A 21,438-nucleotide genomic window follows, 5' to 3' on the forward strand; every position below is an offset into this window, starting at 1 on the left:
GGCTTGCTGCTCTTACATTTTTTTCACCCTTGTCTCATGCCCTCCCCTCTTCCACCCCCCCCCTTCCTCTATCCTCTCTGCCAGTGACCAGAGAGCAGACACATTGGCTGCAGACGTTTGAAATTCAGATCATCTGTTCTCTGGCATCAGAGGGCAAGAGGGGCATGGTGGGTCGGACCTCTTACAGTCACCATTTAATGTGCCTTTACCATCAGAGGAGGGCTTCATATCAGGGTTGGGTACCAAAACCTGGTTCCACTATGGAACTGGTACGCACCTGGTAGGAATGGGACCAGATCAGAACGCACATTTTGGTTCCTAGTTTCAGTTCCACTTAATGTTTCAACTGAAATATTTTCCCTTTGTCGTAAAATGATCACACTTTCTCTGTAGTCTACCGTTAGCTAGCTTCGGGTAATGTAGGCTACTTTTAAAATGCCATTTTTCCTTCTGAGGTCTGGTTTGCATACCAACTCAACATTTGTTTTTCTGTTACTTGTTAATTGTGTAACTTTTTTTACTGTTTAATTATTAATACATTATTGTAGTTGTGTGTGTTAGGTGACTTAGATCTACATATTATATATTTAAGTACTTTAAAACGATAATATATTGTTCAATTAAAAAAAAAATCAATTAAAAAAAAAGACCCATAAAAGAGCTTTTCTTTGATGTCATGTTTCATTTTTTCAAGAATCGGTTTAGGTTGAAAGTACCGGTTTGGCATCGGAATAATAAAAATCCAAACGATACCCAACCGTATTCATTTCAGGGTTGAAGTTTCCATTTACATTCAGTGAGCAGTCAATTCAGTTTAAAACAGGAACTCAAGCTGCAGTTATAACACGAGCAGCTTTATAAGAACGTTTCTGTAGGTTGTATATTGTCAGAAATTTCCCGTATTTGCTGAGTTGAAAGTGAATGCATGCATGAACCACTGGTTCCCATGGTGTGTTACATGACAATACATGTCATTTAGCTGACGCTTTTGGGCAAAGCGACTTACAATTGCTAAAAATATGTCAGACGCCGCTTGCCTCTGGAGGAACTATAGGTTAGGTGTCGTGCTCTGGGACACGTTGGTTGATGAGTCGCAGTGTAAACTGAACCCTGGTCTCCCATGTATTTGAGCTGTAAGTAGAGTAATTGACAGACATACAAAAAAAAGGACCTGACAATAATTTTGATAATGAAATAGTCATTTAGATAAGTTTTTTTTTTTTAAACTAAATATGTATTGGCCCTAACACCTGAAATGTAAAGTTGCTAGTTTTCCTTACTTTCTATGATAGTAAACTAATTACCTTTACCTTTGTGCCATGGCGTTTTTTTTGCCTCCAACGTCACCAAACACCTTTACCTTTTGGGCTTTTGGTTGGACGAAACAAGCTTTTTAAATATGGCAACTTGGGTTGGGTGAGGTTGCAATGTGCACTTTATTACTTTTTTTCTGACATTTCATAGGCCAATTAGTCATGTAAAATATTCGTCAGAGTAATAATGAAAATGATTCCAGACAGTTTTCTTCCACGAGTAGTTTAGTTACAAGTGTTTCTAAGTTTATGATAAAAAGAAAACATTTTTTTCCCACCACAAAAGCAAGTTCAGGCGTTGCTGTATGCCTCATAGCTTGACACACTGTAGCCTATAATACATACATTAACTACAGAACTTGTTCTCCCAGGCTTTGAAGCACAACTGTTGTTTGACAGTGTAGAGGCAGAGAGAGAGAGTCCACCAATGAACAGAATCACTGCAGCTTTCGTCTTAGATTTTGAATTTGGAATCAAATTCACCCCCTGTGTGCCCTTTCAGATGTACCTCACATGTATAGATAAATTAGAAAGCAGCATAGAGCGCAAGTCTTATTAATAACCCCTTATAAAAGGTATAAGGATACATTATTATAGTGTCTCTTAATCCAGAAATCATTTAAAGAATTACGAGTACAAACACAAACTTTTCAGTGAAGTACATGCCAGCCTAGCAGTTGACTGCTAATGGTTTGCAACAGGGGATACGTGCACACACACACACACACACACACACACACACACACACACACACACACACACACACACAGACAGACGAACGTGGTATAATTGTGAATCTGCACACAGCTTATAAACAGGGACAACAAACTGCATAGGTGGAACCGGGGGCCAGCATAGAAGACCGGGGAGTCTTTGACTTTCTTATGAGCAGCCAGGAGGGGGAAGCATCTCTCTTTGCAAATGTGCTCAAAGAAAAGGAAAGAAAAAGTAATTAAACAAACAATTTACCAGCAATTGTGTGTCTACTTATCCAATATACCATACTCACTTTTTGCACTAATACATATAGACAGGCAGAGGGTGGGGGGGGGGTAGATTGGTTGTTGTCTCCTCAGAGTGACGGTAAAAGACACGCATGTTTCATTGCCCATTCATTTAACCTGCGCTGTGCTTATGAAGAGAAAGGGATTGAGAAACAAATTACGTGGTCTCATTTAATAAGGAGTTTTGCTGTGAGCAATAATCCTGTTTTTTTTTTTTTCTCATAACCTTTAACTACTTAATGGATTTGAGAAGCTATTACCTTTTCAAGATTTCTGTTTTTTAATTATTTGGAGTATTGTCCCAGATCTGAAATGTCAATCACACACCAGGATTAATGCTGTGGTTTATGTCTGCATATTATTTACTCGTGGGTTGAAGCTGACGGAATTCTCTCTGTCGACAGGTTTGCGAAAAAACAACAATGGAATTGTGCAATATGCAAAACTCTGTGGCCCATTTAGCTTTTCACATGCATTTATCCCTATGCACCCAATAACTTACATAGCCTCATCTTAAATCCGCGAGAGGCAGTTATTTACATAGATATTAAGATTATATTTATGATAATGGCAAGCCATGGTAAATCTCAGAGTAATATTAGAAATCTTGGATCAAATTATAATAATGAGTCAGTTTTATTATATATACACAACTCAATTTTTAGTTTTTCTCCTTTGGCGTTTATACTGTAGGTGTTCATGTGGGAAAATGTAACCCAGGTGTGTGTGTGTGTGTGTGTGTGTGTGTGTGTGTGTGTGTGTGTGTGTGTGTGTGTGTGTGTGTGTGTGTGTGTGTGTGTGTGTGTGTGTGTGTGTGTGTGTGTGTGGACCTACCTCTCACCCTGATCACGTTTAGGCAACACTGTGAAAGTGGCAGACAGAGTTTGTCTAGTTTCCCCTGGAGGACATTGCAGTCCTCTGCCAACAGACCAACCCACGTGCTGTGACATCAGGCCCGGCTGGATGTATATGAATATCGCTTTAAATACATAAACCATGTGAGGCACGCTTGATTTATTTTGAAACTGACAGGACCACGAGGGCATGTGTCCTGATCTTAAATGAGTACTGCTCGTACAATGGCAGGCTGCATATATTTTTGATACTTAAATGAAGATGTGTATTTACATATATATATATATATATATATATGTGTGTATGTGTGTATATATATATTTATTAGAAGTTGATAGTTTCACTTGAGATCTGCAAATGTCTACATTAAGATAAATGATGCACACCTTGAGCAGTTCAAATATGTAAAACCTATATTCACATAGATGTTGTTGCCCAGGTTTGACACGGCTCTTAGGCTGGCGTGTTGGCTCCTCAGACCCCCCATGGCACGGGGCATGTAATCATCCTGAAAGTCTCTCTGGGTGTCTGCGCTCTCATAAAGCAGGAAAATGGATCGTGTGGCCCAGGAAGGGAAAATGAAAGAAAAGGAGAATGAAATTACAGACCTGGCTGACTGCACAAATCATGCATATCATGTTTTATGGCTTGCCAGAAGAATTCAACACCTGTGGATCACCGTAGCTATAATTGTACATGAACGCACCAGGATGGGGGCGGGGGGATTGTGTGTCACTGAATATGGGAGTGAGAGTGTGTGCACCTCGTAGGTGTCTGTGTGGATGCAAGTATGTTGTTCTTGGCATGGCCGGGCTTCAGAGACACAGTGAAGTTGATAAAAAAAAAAAAAAAAGTTACGGGAACGCCTGTTGTTCACTTCTTCTGTACATCCTGGGTGAGCCGCCCACAGCCTACAGGGCTCGCTCACAGAGGCTCCATTTACCATTGTAATTGCCCTGTTTATTTACCCTACCTGCTTTTGGTAGTAAAACGGGGGCCAATTCATCAGATCAGGACAATTTGGCCTTGCCTTGCTTTGCCATTTACTTTAATTAAACGAGGCAATCAGTGAATCATAAATCACGATCCGTGTGACCACTGGCTCTGTTTGAACCTGGCTCTCATCTCTAAAGACGACGCAACTTGTGCCAAAACGTACAGTAGATACACACGTGCTGCCGTAGCTCCTGAGTCTAAAAGCTAACAATTTACATGTTCAATTTTATGTGGGAATACTAACTTTTAACTTTTTTTGGGGCTTGTTGTTTACAAGTACAGCTGGAGTTACAGGATGTATGAAAGAGGGCTTAAACCTAAATAAGATGACAGGAGAGCAGATCGAAGAGTCTTCCCCGGTCTCCTCCCTCGCCTCTCCCTCGTCTCCGTCGTGGATGCTGATGCTTGAGTCAAATTGATTACACCACTCCATCTGCATCATGACTGGCCTCCTCCTGTGTTTGCCGCCTCTGCCTACAGCACAGAGTTAGTGTACAATTACATATAGTTTAATATATCTGCCTGAGCACCTTTAAATAAGCATCACAAGTCCACAAGGTGATTTGTCTTCCAGCCCCATTACTCCATTGTACATCTTGATAGCCAGGGATCGCTCCTAGCTATGTTTAAGCATTAAATAGTGTATTATTATTTCACATAAATCAAGCTGAGATGTGAGGGGGGTATTCATAAATTTTGCATTTCTCACAGACAGTATTTTAAAACCTCTCTCTCTCTCTCTCTCTGCTGCTCTGAATTTTGAGACTCAAGCAATTCTGCTCCCTACACTTGATAGTACATTAAAGACGGGCATATCATGGAGGTATATTCAAAACAACATGTAATGCAGTTTAGATTAAGTTTGAGTTGCTCTAACACATTCATCATAGCACTGCTTCCATAATAAGTACCCTCGCCTTTGCCAGTGATGCATTCAGACACATGCACCATTACCACCACGAGGACATTGAATTGTTATTGTCATGAATAATGGGGAAAAATACTAATAAAAGTCAATTTATCATAATATTTCCCCAGATTACCGCGACTACCGAATCTCTTATCTGTGCTCGACGATGAAAGGGTGGAATTAAATTTAAAGGTGGATGTTTGCCGTCAGCCCTTTTCTTCAAGACAAGTGCCCCTGAACATCCCCCCCCCCCCCCCCCCCCCCCCCCCCCCCCGTGCCTTGGATATTAGTCCTGTGTTTGTACAAAACGTCTAGTGAGGAAATGACTTCACTCAGGAAACTGGTTGTCAGCTTTACACACGGGCAGGAGAGCTGCCAGTGTTTTAGTCACGTTCTTTTTTCAGCTCGCTCTCCAGTTGAGAGTAAAGCTACAACAAGTGACAACGAAGGAAATTGGACTCACAGTTGTTTTGGTTACTCTAAGGACACCTCACACGTTCCTTTCGGTTTCCTGTCTTTGGCCTGGTTTGCTCCTGTCTTTGGCCTGGTTTGCCGATTGGCGCTGATGTACGAGTCAGGGACTATATGAGACGTGAGTTGAAACCCGGAGCTTTGTCAGAAGCTAATGGAAGTCGGAGGCCATCTTTATGAGTCAGCGATGCATTACATGAAGTTTCTGTGTGCCAGCCTGGTCCAGGATCTGGGCTTTGCTTACAAGTAAAAGCACCGTGCAAGTGTATGTTATCACTAGAAATAAGGCCCAAAATCCAATCAAATATTATTATTTTATTTCTGTGTCATGGTTAAACATTTGGCCCATCCCATATAGGATTAGACGTCACCGGCCTATTTAACAGATATCTTCTGGTCTGGCATATACAAATCATGTGTAGAAATACATGAATGACAAAAAAACAAAACAAAAAAAAGAGAAGAAAATAGACTAAAACAGTATAAACAAATATGTAAAAATCCTCTCTGTAAGAGCAAACAAATCAGTCATTTGTTGAGAATGTGCTTGTCGTTGCACTCAGTTTGACAGAACGTATGAATATACCTGAGAAAAAAATGAAAAAGGTCCATTAGTTGTATTCTAAAATATGTCCTTTACCTCAACTATCCCGTCATATTTATAAATAAAGTAAATAAAAAAAATAACACAGGTCCTTGAAAATCACACCTAACATGAATTAGCCATCCCAAATTATTTAAATAGTGCAAAAGTTTCATAAGTTTGACTTTTGTGATTTCATGCTCACATTGCTGCCGTACGCCACTATTAAACCTAATTTTCACTATTAAAACATGCTTATCATTTCCTGCACATAATAATTATATGACCCACTGGCCCGGGGGCTTCAGTGTTGCCACAAAGTCAGGAGAAAAACCTTGTAAAAGTCATTGCAAATTGACTAGATGCCAGGACAGTAAGTTGAGGAGGGGGGGGGGGGAGAAAAAGATGTGTCTTTGAACTAGTTTTTTCTTGCAGAAAATATTGCTTCTGGGTGGATATTCTTTCTGAAGTGTTTCATGGCAATGCAAATTAAGAAATAAAGCGCAGTGCCAAATGATTCAGTGAAAAGATGGCACACACCCACAGGTATTCTGTTCACATGACATCACCCTGTGTAAAATTGACAACTTTCACTTTTTGCTTTTCTTTAAACTAGGTGGGTTCTCTCTGTTTATAAATATACATATTTATTTATATATATCTTTGCATGAGAGACCAAGAAATCCCATGAAATGAAAGTTATGCACAATATCAGCAATTGCGGAATCTCCGTGTGAGACATTTGGATCATACTTCATTTATGTGGTGTTAAAATACTTTGAATGATTGGTCTGTGCTTGTGTGACTCAGATCGTTCTTTGTTGTGGGGCACATCAGAGCCACATCAAGGCGCATGAGAATCAGATCTCTATCTGTCTCCACCTCTCCCTTCATTCCTTGGAAGAACGTGTCTTCTGACCCTGACATGTGCAGGCTGGCTACATGCTTCCCTCTCACTGCACTCTCACCTCAGCTCATGAACTGGAAACTTCACTCCTGTCATCCCGCTCTCTCTCTCTCTCCCTCTCTCTCACTCCCTCCCAACTGATCACTTTGCTTCTTTTGCTTACACACACACACACACACACACACATACACAGGCAACAATACCTGGGAGGATAAATGCTCAGTTAAATTGAATAAACATACTCCAGACATGCTCCGTTCCAGTCCTTCTGTCATGGACAACTCACACGACGATCCCCGATTCCATCAGTGCGAAGATTAGATGTCAGCTGAGAGGCCAGTGTCAGATAAAGGATTCCTCACAGCTCTCGTGAGAAACGGGATTTTAATCAAACATCTGATAATCAGTGATTTAACTGAACTGATTCTGTTATCTTTTGATGACATGATACATAAACGGCTTCCTCCATGTTTTTATTACACATTTCTCTTTTCAAACCTGCTTTAGGAAGGTACTGTGCACATTCCTTTATAGAAACGATGCACTTCTTTCCCAGACTTTGGTTAGGATTGCCCCCCCCCCCCCGTCTCTCTTGATGGCCTCTCATGTTAAAACAAAACACACTGGGTGGGGCAGGATTTCAGCCTTTTGAAGTGAACTTGTCATAGGACTGCATCACTGGGGCTTAGTGCAATAACAGGCTCAAGATTAATTGTTTGTGGTGCACCACTTCAAACACACTGCATTATGGGATGTACTTTTGCAAGGCCCATCGTCACCTATGGACACACCTGCACATGCACACACTCTTACTATATTTTCACATTCCTGTGCGGCTATAAAGACACACACACACACACACTCTCATTCTTGATCTTGTAAATCATCAACTGCTTAAACAGGGTCATGTATTTTTTGAAGAATATGTACATTTAAAGACGCAGTTGAACACATATACATTTACAGATAGAATAAATAAAATGATTATGTTTAAATGTTTATTGAGATGTAACACCCCCTCTTTCCTCTAAATACACAAACACACACACACAAGCATGACTCCAAACAGACTGCAGTAACACAACATTAAGCGGTTTTCTCTTCTCTGTTATCTCCAGCTTCCTTTTTGCCCTTTGGTTAAACATTCTCTTGGCATGCATGATCTCATTTAACTTTGATTTCCTCTTTTTCCAGGACGGCATCCTTGGTGGTTCCAATTTCCAGCCCATTCCCCAATTTTCAACCCCAATGACAGACAACACACGCTTCAATGGCTGTTCAACTAAAGGAGGGAATTGGTAAGTGATGATTTTAAATGCTGTTTAAGATTATAAAAAAGAAGAGTTTACCTCAGATAAGGATTTGCCCGGGTAGCGAGCAGGAAACTGGGAGATACCGGCTTCAATGTGCTGCTGCAGTAGCTGCATAGCACATGTCTGATTTATGTTATTGAGCTTTAGGAAACACCGCTGGAGACTAGTGTTAAGTTGACAGAAATGACAAAGTGTTTTAACCTCGGGTAGTTACTGTATATTCAGACAATTATTTCCTTCAGCCTGTATGTGTTTGATAAAGGGTTTATGTGGGGATTCCAAACTGAACACAAATACAAACTTGATCTACTCTCGGTTTTCAATGACAGAAAAGTAATAGATTTTTATGAAAAAAAATTACCTTAATTATGTTTTGAAATGGTTTGTACAGCACTGTAAAATGTAGACAAAAATTGTCATCATATAATTAGATGGGGTGGGAACTTTCTAAATTATAATTAAAGTATTATAGTTATATCTTGACTTAAATTATTATAACTTAATATATATAAAGGGTAAAGTATTATAACGTAAAAAAAGTTCCAAAACAAGGATGACAGTTGTGTGTGAACAGCTTTGACGGATTTGATCTGAGGCAACATTATAGTTTGGATAGGGCTCAAAATAAATGCAGGAATTATTAATGTTGTTCCAGTCCTGTTGCAACATATACTTTAATAAATAAGCTTTTGCATATTAAATTTTGGTTGCCCCATTTTTATTTTTTCCTTTTCTTTCTTTTATCACACAGTCTATGCATATAAATAACAATTGGAACCATCCCCCATTGACATTTAGTCATTTTTAAAATATTAAAAAAACTTAAAACAAACCAACTTGCCTCCGCCTTAACTTAAAGTAAAAAATATGAAATTTAAAGTGTGATTATATGGAATGTTTTGTGTGTTGATGGTGCCCGTCCCAATATTTGTTTCATTTGTTCCTGATTAACCCCTCGGGTGTGGAGAATGTGTCCAGCATGAAGTACTTTCTCGTTGTTTGAAAAGAGCAGCTCATTGTCGAGCTTTAAGTGGTTTGTGTAATCCCCTTTAACCAATACCATGAAGCCAAAGGATTCTGAAAATCTGTTTTCAGCACATTTTGAGTAGGAGCGAACCTGGGAATTCTCTCTCTCCCTCTCCCCCCAACTCTGTCATGAAACAGCACACCATCTCCATATCAATCGGATTAGTTCCAAGACCAGGGAAGTAGGAGTAATGTAAGTAACCATACAAATTTAAATATAGGACATCAAAAACATTGTTAGGCGATCATTTATTTTTGAAGCAGCCCCGGCTCTCCGTGTCTCTCTGATGATGAGATGAAAATGCATCGCCATGATTTCATTTTCATTTTATTTCGAAAGGTGCTGACCACCGCAGTATTTAAACGTTGCATGTGCGCCGTGACGCCCCGCTCTACTTGTGTGCTCAACCCCGTTTGTGAAATGAATGTGTCGCATCAAGCAACACACTTGTGTAAAAAAATAACTTCAAAACAATTTCAGGTGGGCAGCGTCCACTCGAGCTGATTGTATTGGAACATTTCTCCAGGAGTGGACCTTTTAACAATGGACTGCTGGTTTCCTGTGTTCTTAATGCCAGCTGGCAGAGTACAGTTAACACACACTTCATAATGTATTGATACATACATATTATCACATTTACATTGTTTTAGAATTTGGTGTAAAGAAGGAAAATAAAACATTCTAAACTTCAAATTACAGGTCTTGTTGTTCTTCATTGTTTACAGATGTTAATACAGCAGTAAAATCCACTGTGATCTAATGAATGATTGCAGATACAAATTGTTTAAATGTCTCTGGAGGGGGTGGTGGATTACAGATTTATCTCTGACCATAAACTCAGAGTGTAACAACTCAAACTAGGATGTTTTATTTCTTACATAATTTAAAATCTTCACAACCTTTGGGAATTTCCCTAAACTGAAAGCATTGGAAGCATTAGGACAGAATGTAAGAGACAGTAATATTATTATTACTTTTATTATTATCATCAAAAACAGTTTATATTATATTTGGGAAAACTCTAAAATCAGGAGGAACAACTTAGACCTAAAAATGATTAAATTCCCTTTTTCACCCCAAAAAATATTATAGTTAGTATTAAGAATTAGGGAACATTTATTTTGAAAGTTCATTCTGAACAGCATTACAGTGAGGCCTGTGTATGTCTGAGTGAATTCTGTCTGTGTGTGTGTGTGTGTGTATCTGTGTTTGTATGTGTATATGTATGTGTATATGTGTGAGTGGGTAACGAAAGGATTATTCGGAAGTCTGTGACTCGCTGACTGATCTGACCAGCCAGTAGCTCCCTGTCCGGATGAAGAGATGGAGAGATGGAGAGATGGAGAGATGGATGCCTGCCTGTGCTTCCTCAGCCCTTCATGACTTAGCCTGTCTGTCTATAATTGAAAAACTAGCTAGGCTGTGTTGTCTTGGGATTTGTCCCTTTATAATGCAGCTTCAAAACAGGAAAACCAATAGTGGGAATAGACCCCCGAATGTAATTAATTTTGTGGGGGCGGGGGGTTGAAGTGTGTGTGTGTGTGTGTGTGTGTGTGTGTGTGTGTGTGTGTGTGTGTGTGTGTGTGTGTGTGTGTGTGTGTGTGTGTGTGTGTGTGTGAAAGGAAGTAGATTATGCCACCACAAGCAGAATGGACAACCCCAGCACATTCGTAGGTTATACTATATGAACCTTTAATTGTACATGAAGATACCCCCCCCCCCACACACACACACACACACACACCCCTCACACACACTCAAAAGAAAAGAAAATTAAACTCACCAAATTCTAATTCAAAGCTACATGCGTGGATCCGAAACTGAGACATGGATGAAGGTGGACGTTGTTTTTTTGTGTGTGTGTGTGTGTGTGTGTGCGTGTGTTCGGGGGGACTATTATTGCAGGAGGAAGAATTCTAATCAGTTGCAGATTCCTTCCTGTTTGGTTAGCGTGACCGTGGCCAATTACCAGTGAACTCTGTGTTACAGTTTCACTTCCTGTGCTACCCAAAGAATGGGCCGAGGCCGGCGCTGCAGAGCCCTGCCAGGATGGAGGGAGAGCCACGGAGGGAGGGAGACGAAATAGAGAGAGAAAGACAAAACGAGACACATGACGATGAGACTGTAGGAAAGTAAACAGAGCGGAGGAAGAAAAAAAAAAAAAAAAAGGGAGGTTGAAATCTCGAGCCAGATCTAAGGTGCACAGACATGAAGGCACATACGCCCTTTATCCACCTAATATAGAACATGACATGTGGTTTACAAAGGAAATGAAAAGGATTTTGGACCTGACTTCTCTTGCTGCTTGAACTATTCTCAGGTAAAGCCTGAAACTGCGGAGCAACAGACCAAACTCAAGTCACAAATGCAATATTGCATAACTCAATCATTGCAACGATGTTATCGAAAGACACAATTTGGCATTGCTGTTTTCCCCTAAATCGAATTAAACCACCGGACTAAACAACTGAAAGACAATTTCTATGGCATACCTTAATTTGCATAAAGTCTCTTTTTTTCTTTCAGCGTGTAGAAGTAACTCAATATGCTACGGTACTTCCTGGCAAATTCTCCATGCTTATTAAGCCAGATACTGCTTTTTGCTAAAGGCTCTCCAAGCCAGTAGTTTACACTATATTACAACAGCATGCTCCAAATGTCAATCATGCTCTTTTTCTCAGGTCTTTTGCAGGATGTTTTCTTACTTCTACGTCAGAAAGAAATCCGCGAAAAAAACACGATATATGAGACAAACTTGCCACCGCCACAGAGATTTCCATTGACAATCAATTACAACCTGACCTGCCAAAATGGTTCCCCTCGGCTTGATCCCGCTCCTCAATTCTCTCTCTCTCTCTTTTCTTTTGTGCTCCTCCAGAGGGGTCTATTCCCATAGTTTCCCCCTGTAATAGTTTTTTGGCATATTACTTTCCCCAATCCACCCCAGAGGTCTCCTATAATTCACTTTTGATATCATTGTTTAGTTGTAGAATTAGAGGAGGGGTGCACGCTGGGAACAGGCAGACAGGATTGGCAGTGGGACATTATTTCATCCATTGTAGTGTGATGTGATCCGTGCCATCATCGCTGCTATGAATCATGGGGTTTTGGATCAGTTGTAGTACTGGGAAAGGATTTTATTAATTGAAATTGCATTGATTACCTGGGATATTATGCTGCCAGTGCATAACAACGTCTTTATCTACTTAGATTCTGGTTGTATACAGTGTTTTATATAATTAATATAGCATTAATACAAATGCTTTTTAATACTTTTTGAATGCTACAATGCTCATGAGTTATATTAATGACACTGTTGAAATAAATATTTAGAGTGATATAAATAAATACTGGCAGTGATGAGAACACATTCATTTACTTGGGTAAAATTCAGGAAATCTTTTTTATATTACCAAAGGACTATGACGTGACATTTATTACCATTTTTCAGCACAGTTGGAAAACATCTCAAAGGGACCAAATACTGTAACAGTTACAAGTGGAATAAACTGCTTAGAAGATGTTCGAGGGATGATGCCCATAGCTGGCAAAATGAATGTGATCTCCCTGGGAAGCCTATTTTGCACACACACACACACACACACACACACACACACACACACACACACACACACACACACACACACACACACTAAACTACATGAGAAATGGGCAAAGAGCCACCCTATTCAGTGTGAACTGAAGGGTCCAAGTCACTAAACTAATCCGAGTACCACACAATCCCACTTCTAGCGCCGTCTTTTGCTGCTGCTGCCTGGAATCATTTCACAAACATAAGGTATTCCCGGAAGAATTGATTCTGTTAGATAGTGCATTGATCACACACATCGCCCGCAGACAGAAGATGGCTTTACAAGCAATAAGATGGGAGACAATTATATTATTTTAGTGAAATAAGACAGAGTACAAGCAGCTAGTTTCAATAGCCCAGGTGGGAGGGGGGCACAGGCAGAGGCGGCCCCCACTGTAGCTGCCGCGGTGTATTTGTGTTCCATCCTCAAGTGGCACGGTAATCCACTAAACTTTCCTCCACCCGCTTCTCTCAATGCAATCAGGATGCGAGGGCTCACCAGTGATTGCGTTCATTTGTAAAAGCATCCAAGCCAAAATTGAACCCCAAGGCTGATAAACTATAAAGATGCTGATCAGATCGCGGCTAAGGAGTCCACACTTGAGGGCACAAGGTGTCAGGGCAGGAGCCAAAAGAGCAATGACTCTGTATACCTCACTCGGAGCCAGGCGGCTGCCCCGGAATACAAACAAGAGGAGAGAAAACACATAAAAACGACCACAAACTGCATTTGGATTTTTCATCCCGCAGCATCTTTCAGAGGCGGAGAAAGGTATTATCTGTTCCGCAGATTTGCCTTTTTTCCGATTCTTTTTGTTTTTATTGACTCGATTGGTGAATTGGGTGCTTTTTTTGTATTAGCTTAAGCAAATGCATTGTATTTTATTGATGAGCTCGGTGTGAATTCCATAACGCGTCTCAAATAAAGTAGAAGCCCAAAAGAGATGCTGTTTTTTTTTCTGTTTCTTGCAATAGAATATTATAAGTGATTTGTCAGAATAAAAAACGATACATAACTCTGTCGAATCTATTTTATTTTTAATGCATGCTCCAGATGTCTATTGCCACAGCGCTTTAGGAGTAAGAGTAACTTTTTGGTCTGCTTTGCAGTTATTTCTCACAGCTATTGCACTGTCTGGCACTAAATGAACAGTGTCATTACTTTAAACACACATATCTGCCTCTGCTAAAGCACAAAGATTGAGGACAGACAGGCAGAGAGGTAGAAAGAAAGAAAGGGAGGATCTGAGGATGTTTTTTCTTCTCCATCTTCGTGGCCCCAGTGTGTTAAATGTCAAAGAGCAGTCAGCGGGAGAGACTGATTCCAGGAGGCGATGTGAATGGGACGATTGAAGACCCGCTTTGATTGACAGCTCTTCCTCTCTCGTTCTGCCCTGAGGGTGATTGACAATGTGGCTCATCTCACATTTTGTGACTGAGCTAATCCAGTAAATTCCTACCAGACGCAGCACAACTCAGCAGAGACCTGCCGTTCCTTTCCCAGGTGGAGTTTTTATTTTATCTCTTCCACCCAAAAATAAATATGTTTTTCCATCTGTGGCACTGAAAACAAACCGGGGGGGGGGAGGGGACTATAATTAAGTGTAAGTACATAATTAAGCGAGTTTAGAGAAAAGTGCTAGTTTTCAATGAATTAAAATGTAGACTAATTACATGTGGGAATTAGCCTGCTGTTGTGCTAGTGATTAATATTGTCATTGGTTACTGTCTCAATATGTTGCCAGTTGGAAATGGGATCACCTTACTGGAACGATTGATCTCTTGCCAAGTTCAATAATTAATTGACTCAACAATCACTGACACGCAACTATCTCACACGTCGTCTCACATGCCCACAAGGTGCGCCGCTCCTCCTCTCAACCTTGCACCTGTATTTTGATGTTCCCAGAAATCGCTTCCGCTGCAATGCAGCTGGCTTTTCAAAGAGGGGCCGAAGACACACAAGCTAAAAAAAAAATATAGAGAGAATTAACTCGCAAGACCTTCACCCCTGTTTTAAGGCGTGTAACCCCGATCACAGTAGCGGCCGAGGGTCACTGCAGTGTACTTCTCTGACAGCCGTGACCCACATCACTGCAGCCGGCCAATAAGAAGCCCAACGTGAGGTTGGTGTTAACCTCAAGTCAATGCAGTGGATCCCAGTGTGGTTAAATGTGTCAAGGAAAATTAAGAAGAGACAATAATTAGAGTCAGCTAAGGAGCCCATGTTCCCAAAAAAGTCTTAGACCACAAAGCAAGTGAAAAATACTCACTACATACAGTTTCTATAGCTTTCCCCCATTAGATAAGGTCAAATGTAGTGGGGAATACATTACACACAGCCTAATGCTTGCAACAAACCTCAATATGTGTCAGTGTTTGAAGATGCCACATGTTTTGAGTTTATTAAATACAATCCAGGCGTTTTTTTTAAGAACTTGTAAGCTTCTTTATGTATTTCACAGCTTTTTGATCTATGGAACTTTTTCAAACCAGCTGGACAAACTTTATAATGCATTGCAGATAATAAATGTTGATGTTTTCACATAGAGTACGGACCTTTTTCTTTGAATGATTATGTGAAAGCACTGTCATAAGTAATTCTCTACTTTTGGTGCACTTGGCTGCTTTCTTCTGTCCAAGCAGAGCCCAGAAGACAATACCCCCACTGTGTGCAGATCAGGTGTTTACCTCATAAGCATGATGAAAGCCTCACCCTTCCAATTTTGACAATGGCAGAGTGAGATAATAGCCCACCGAGATGATTTGAGAGTGACTTGTAGAAGCATCAAGCGTGCATGGGGCATTGCACACTGTAAATGGTATGCGTTTGAAGTCGGAGAAACCGAGGGCCGCGGTAGACTTTGTCTGGTCCACCTCACAGTGTTATGGTATTGGGCTGCTGTTTAAACTCAGAATAATGTCATTTCTTAAATTGGGATAATTTTCTATTCATGCATTGACATTCAAACACACACAACGTGACCGCATCCTAATACATATTGAACCCTACCCCCTTCATTTGACTCCAGCTTCAGAGCCAATACTCATTAGAGGCAAACATTTTGTTCACATACACAAATGAGCCCTCATAATTGCACGACTGTATGCACAATTCAAATTCAAATCATTCCTTCTTGACACAGCCAATACATCTGTCATGTGGCTCCTCATTTTTTTTGTTGAATAATTAAAAAAAGAAATAGAGAAACATACTAATGAGAGAACCTTACTTGAGGGCTTTTCCGCTCCACCGACTATCATATTAATGTATTCCTGTGTGAATTAAACGCATCGTCAAACACCTAAGTTCCCTCCATATTTCCCTCTGAAGACGAGGGCTGGACACCGGTGTCTACCTTGCCCTATGCAAAGATGAAGGGCAGTCTTCATTATAACACCTCTTGTGATTACTTCTTAATAGCCATGTAGTAAAGGTCCCCTCTCTAAATTGACAAAAACACTGGGAATTTAGCTTTTTATGAGTATGACATTGTTTCAGTCAGTGATTCAGTCATTACGATACCGGTATGTTATGTTGAATCTAAAGTGAAATGTACATTTATTACACCTTGCTTGGCTTTTTCTTTCCCTGGTGTTAAGCTCTGTACATGTGTATGATCTACAAGTGACAGTAACATCTGATTTGTACGTTATTAAAAAAAAACTAAATATCGACAAAGTCTGTAGGAGGCTTTTCTTGTGAACATCAGCCGTCAACAGGATTTCTCCTCCTTCTGCCTGAAGCTCTTGTGGCTGCCAGTGAAGTCTGCGCCTGACCTTTCTCCGCCTCCTTAACCCTCTCTCTGTTCCTCCCTCCTTCCATCTATCCACCCAACCCCATATTCCCCTCTACTCACCACAGATTGACAGTCATCACGGCTCCTTTCTCTCGGTAGCTGACAGCTTGAATCGGCTCATTAAGGCAAATTGGGAATGGGAGACTAAACTGAGCATGCAGAGTTATTTTAGAGGCCGCTTTGTGACAGAGCAAACACGCCAGCTCATGCTCCATATAATAGGCTTGTCCGGGGGTTGAAGAAATATGTTAAATGTAATTATCGTAATAGACCTTTAGTGCTTTAGTGCTAAATGGGTGAGGCCACAAGAGTTTGAAGATAAGTTTATGGTTTTTGTTATTTAGAATATGAGAGGAAAATCGGGTTCTTACACAGGCGCCAAACAAAGGCGCTTGAAAGTACAAAGCATGCAGTTAAGGTGGGACTGAAATGTTAGTTTGAATATTTTGAATAGATTTGCCCATAGCTGTTAGAGAGCAAAGCAGGCAATGTGTGATTGATCACGTCCCACAGGGGCGACAGCCAGCACGCCATTTATACACAACAAACGGTGTTGGCTGCACTAAACTAAGCTCAAACAACCTATGCAGATTGCACAGTCTTTCATTTTCACATGTGCATGCTAAACCTGGCTGATAAACGATTTGCCTAGCAGCACTTCCGTCCATATTTTATCATGGCAGACAATGCTCGGTGGCGTTGCCAGACTTGGTGTATATCCAGTATTCAGGCAAATAGGCTTCTTCTCAACCCCTCAACAGCTTGGCTTCCGTAATTAACTTCCACAGGACTGATGGGGGCCTTAGTCACAGGCTACAAGAATAGAATACAATGTTAGTGTAAAAAAAGGCAACAAAGACTAAACATGTTAAAAAGCCAAATAGCACGCACTAAAATACAAACAAAGATTGAATTTGACAGCGAGAAGTCTTGGGTCAGTCATGCTTGAAAGTTATTCATTGTTGCGTAGATAGCCTCTGTCATGCAGCAAGCTCCTGTTGAGGGCAGAAATGGCTGAAAGGATTAATAAATGCTTATGCTTAAAGTTGCAAAACACGTCGAAAACCTTTAAGCTGTGGCCCGCCTGGCATTATCTTGAATAAGGCAATTTTGCCAACAAATATGAGCAGGGTGGAATGTTAACTGTTTTATCCAGAGGCAATGGTGTCTGGTTAATGTGGAGCTCCAGTGATTTTCACTTAAAAAAACTCAGATGTATAAATAACTTTATACATATTTTTTAGAGGAGTGCTTCCAAATTTAAAAGTGTTTCGATAAAGTAAACAAATGTTCTTGTCACAGCCCAAAATACCTAGTTTTCTCATGGATGATTTTTTCATTATATCACAGGTTTTAAAACATATAGGGTATTCATTTTTAACTTGCATGTTGCCATGTTTTTACCCGGTAAAATGCAACAAACTGAAAGTCATTTCAATGGCTCCAACTTTTTTGATGGACATAAAAAAACAACAAAACAATAAAAACATACAACACCTTGGCAGCACAGAAAAATACTTTGCACATCTATAATGTGAGACAAGTGCATCAGTTAACAGGTCAAAAGTTGCAAAGAAATTCCCGCACAATATCTACGTAACTAACAAATGAATTTAAATAAATTATTTTTTTTTTAAACTAGAGCATCATCAGGCAAAGTTCTAATCTAGTAGTGAAATATTGCAAGTTTGTAAGTCAGACAGTGTACAGGAGTTTTTTTTGCAATAAAAGACAATGAAAAAAATGTAAAAAAATGTATTATATGTAATAAAGGTATAAAATCGCTAATGCAGGCATTCACCCGCATTGATAGGCGGTTTACCTGTTCCTTCTTTGGACATGCGCGCACACACACACACACACTCACACACACACACACACACACACACAAACACACAAACACACACACACACACAAACACACAAACACACAAACACACACACACACACACAGTGCGTCTCACTATCTTTGTGGGAACCTGTCATTGTCATTGACATTGGCAGTCCCTAGTCCATTACCCTAACCTTAACCCTTACCCTCACCCTACCATAACCTAATTCTAACCCTAATCCTAATAGTAAAGTCTTAAAACCTTAAACAGCCCTTTAAAGGTGTATGATCCAGCATTTTGGACATCAGAGCAGATTGCCTCTGCTCTTCCTCAGTCTAACTTTAACCAGACAGATCTTCTGGAGGCCCCTGGTGACTTCTCCACTCAGTCTGATTGGACGGATCCTGTGCATGGTTTTTGTTAAAAAAAGGGATCATAAATAGCCTGCGTACGACCTCTGACCATCCCTTTAAACCGTTAGCTGGCCACCTGATGGTTTCTATTTAGCGTCCCCATAGGAGATCTTAGAGAGGAGAGGAGGACTTGTTATTATGAGTATATTGTGACACTAGAGTTGAAATGTCACATTTAGTTAGTTCCTGGCTGCTTTTAAGTAAAACAGAGGTTAAAATAAAATAAAATATATATAGTTTTAACTAGGGCTCTAACCTTACATGATTATTGATAAGACAACACTTAATGTGTCAAATATATAAAAAATAAATAAATAAACTGCACCCTCTTTATATATCTTATATATATATAACTTGCAAACAAGTGTCAGTGTGTTCATCCACATGTGTGCCGATTTGTGTTTGTGTGTGTTTATATATAAAGGAGATAGGAGGGTAGCTCCCATTCAGTAACCTATCACTTGAATCTGACTGCGGGGCACAAAGTCCATTTGTCACGTCACACTTTAGTTATCGCCATGCTCTTTAGGGAAAACAAGCAACAAAGCGCACAAAAGACCTTCCCCTGAAAACCGCTGCCTCATCCAATGAGAGGTTTGCATTAGATATGATGGGGAGTTGAGGAGAGCTGTGGCTTTGAACAAGAGGAGGAGGGAGATGCGTGAGTAAATGCGTGTGTGTTTGAGCTTCACTGTGTGTATGACATGTGTTTGTGTGTATTTATGCATTTGGAGCGTGTGTGGAAGTGTGTGTGGGAGGTGTGTTAGAAGGATACCCGGAGCCTTGCCACACCGTCCCGTGCCTAAATCATGTGTACAAGCTGTTTCCAATAAACTGTTAAATTTGATAAAGAGGCCTGGTATTATATTACAAAGCCTACAGGGCACTCGGACCTCAGCTATCATGAATACATTTTGCCTGATAATAACGCTGCGACTTCCATCGCCGCCACAGGAAAAACTGCTGCCCTTCTGGAAATCAAGTTGCGAGGCAGGGTGACACCTGTATAAATGGACGGGTGATGAGATTATAATATATTTATGCTTTTTGGGTCAGCGTTAAGGGACTTCTACAAGTGAGCGTGAGTAACACAAGGGACTGGAGGGCGGGAGTGGGAGTGCCACGGAGCGCAAATCCTCTCACCTCAAAAGAGAAGGCATTTTATTCATGAGGGGGAAGCTGCAGAGATACACAGTGGACTTTGCTTATAAATCATTGTACGCACAGCGGGTTACGCGTGATATCAAAGATAACTTCCAGTTATTTTAGATGATACACAGTCTTAGATCTATGAATGAAAACAAATTGATAGTGTTGCCAGTGATTGTAAAAGATGTACATACTAAAAATCACTCGGTCACAAACCAGTACCCAATGTTTTGAGGCAGTGTTAGTGTCTTTTATTTGTTAAATATTATTAATTTCTTACATGTTTTGGATCTAACATGCTTTTTGAATTGTTTTGTACAACCAACAATAGATTTGTGACAGTTAAATAAAGTAAAACTTGAGCTTGTTGTGTCTCACACTGGGTCAACATATTTTAACCATATTCTAGTTCAATATAAATAAAGTTAAACAACCCCACAGTAATATAAGTTTATATAACATAAAAAATAACACTACAATTGGGTCAAAACATTATATTAATACTGGGTAAAGTTAAGCCAGTACAAACTGGGACGCAAACTGGGTCAATTTTGTGATTTATAGCGTGTAATGTCAACATTTCGAATTAAATGATTGAATATATCGATAAATATATGAGATTAAACCTCTCATAAGCTTCACACCGTTGGGAAAACATGCACACACAGACACCAAAACAAGAAAAAAAAACCAGTCCTTCCATCCCAGAATGTAAGAATTCATTACTGTGTGAGCAGCAGTGTTACTTGGTATTCCCGGCTGCACCAGTCTCTCCCATATCTCTGGTCTCCATACAGTATCTAGGTAGCTAAGAAGGTAGGCAGGTGATGAATGTTCAGTAATTGTAAGAGTTCAGTGGTAAAAAGATTCAAATCCATGACAGTGAGAAATGGAAGAAAGCCCCGGGGGAAATTTCAGGCTGTGAGGAAGTGCATCCAACCTGTCTAAATAACAGATCACGCCTCAACTTGGTCACTTGCTCAGAACGTGCTCTCTGATATTAGAAATGTGCCTTTATTGCAAATGAGTTTTACTGTGCGATCCAGTGCAGCAGCTTCTACAAGTATAACCTAGTATCAAAGCTACAGTACACATAATAAATCATGTAAGACTCTATGATTATTAAAGTTTCAGCAAATAAATTGTGAAAAATTAGAATTGAGAAGAGACATAAAACATGAGGATAGCTGTACGGTACTCCTGCTGCCGCGTTGAAGGGTTTGAGGTGTGCTCAGTGTGCACTATTTGCATAACTATGTTGAAGGGCAGATTGA

At 40.2% G+C, this 21,438-nt stretch overlaps 1 long non-coding RNA gene across 1 annotated transcript; it reads left to right on the top strand.

Moving 5' to 3' along the window:
* Positions 1–87: 87 nt before the first annotated feature.
* LOC117937778 lies at positions 88–10,062 on the top strand. Its single transcript, XR_004655242.1, has 3 exons — positions 88–167; positions 8,234–8,337; positions 9,906–10,062. It is a non-coding gene; the product is annotated as an uncharacterized LOC117937778 (long non-coding RNA).
* Positions 10,063–21,438: the final 11,376 nt, after the last annotated feature.

Source organism: Etheostoma cragini, chromosome 22 (assembly GCF_013103735.1).
Source record: "Etheostoma cragini isolate CJK2018 chromosome 22, CSU_Ecrag_1.0, whole genome shotgun sequence".
Classification (NCBI taxonomy): domain Eukaryota; kingdom Metazoa; phylum Chordata; class Actinopteri; order Perciformes; family Percidae; genus Etheostoma; species Etheostoma cragini.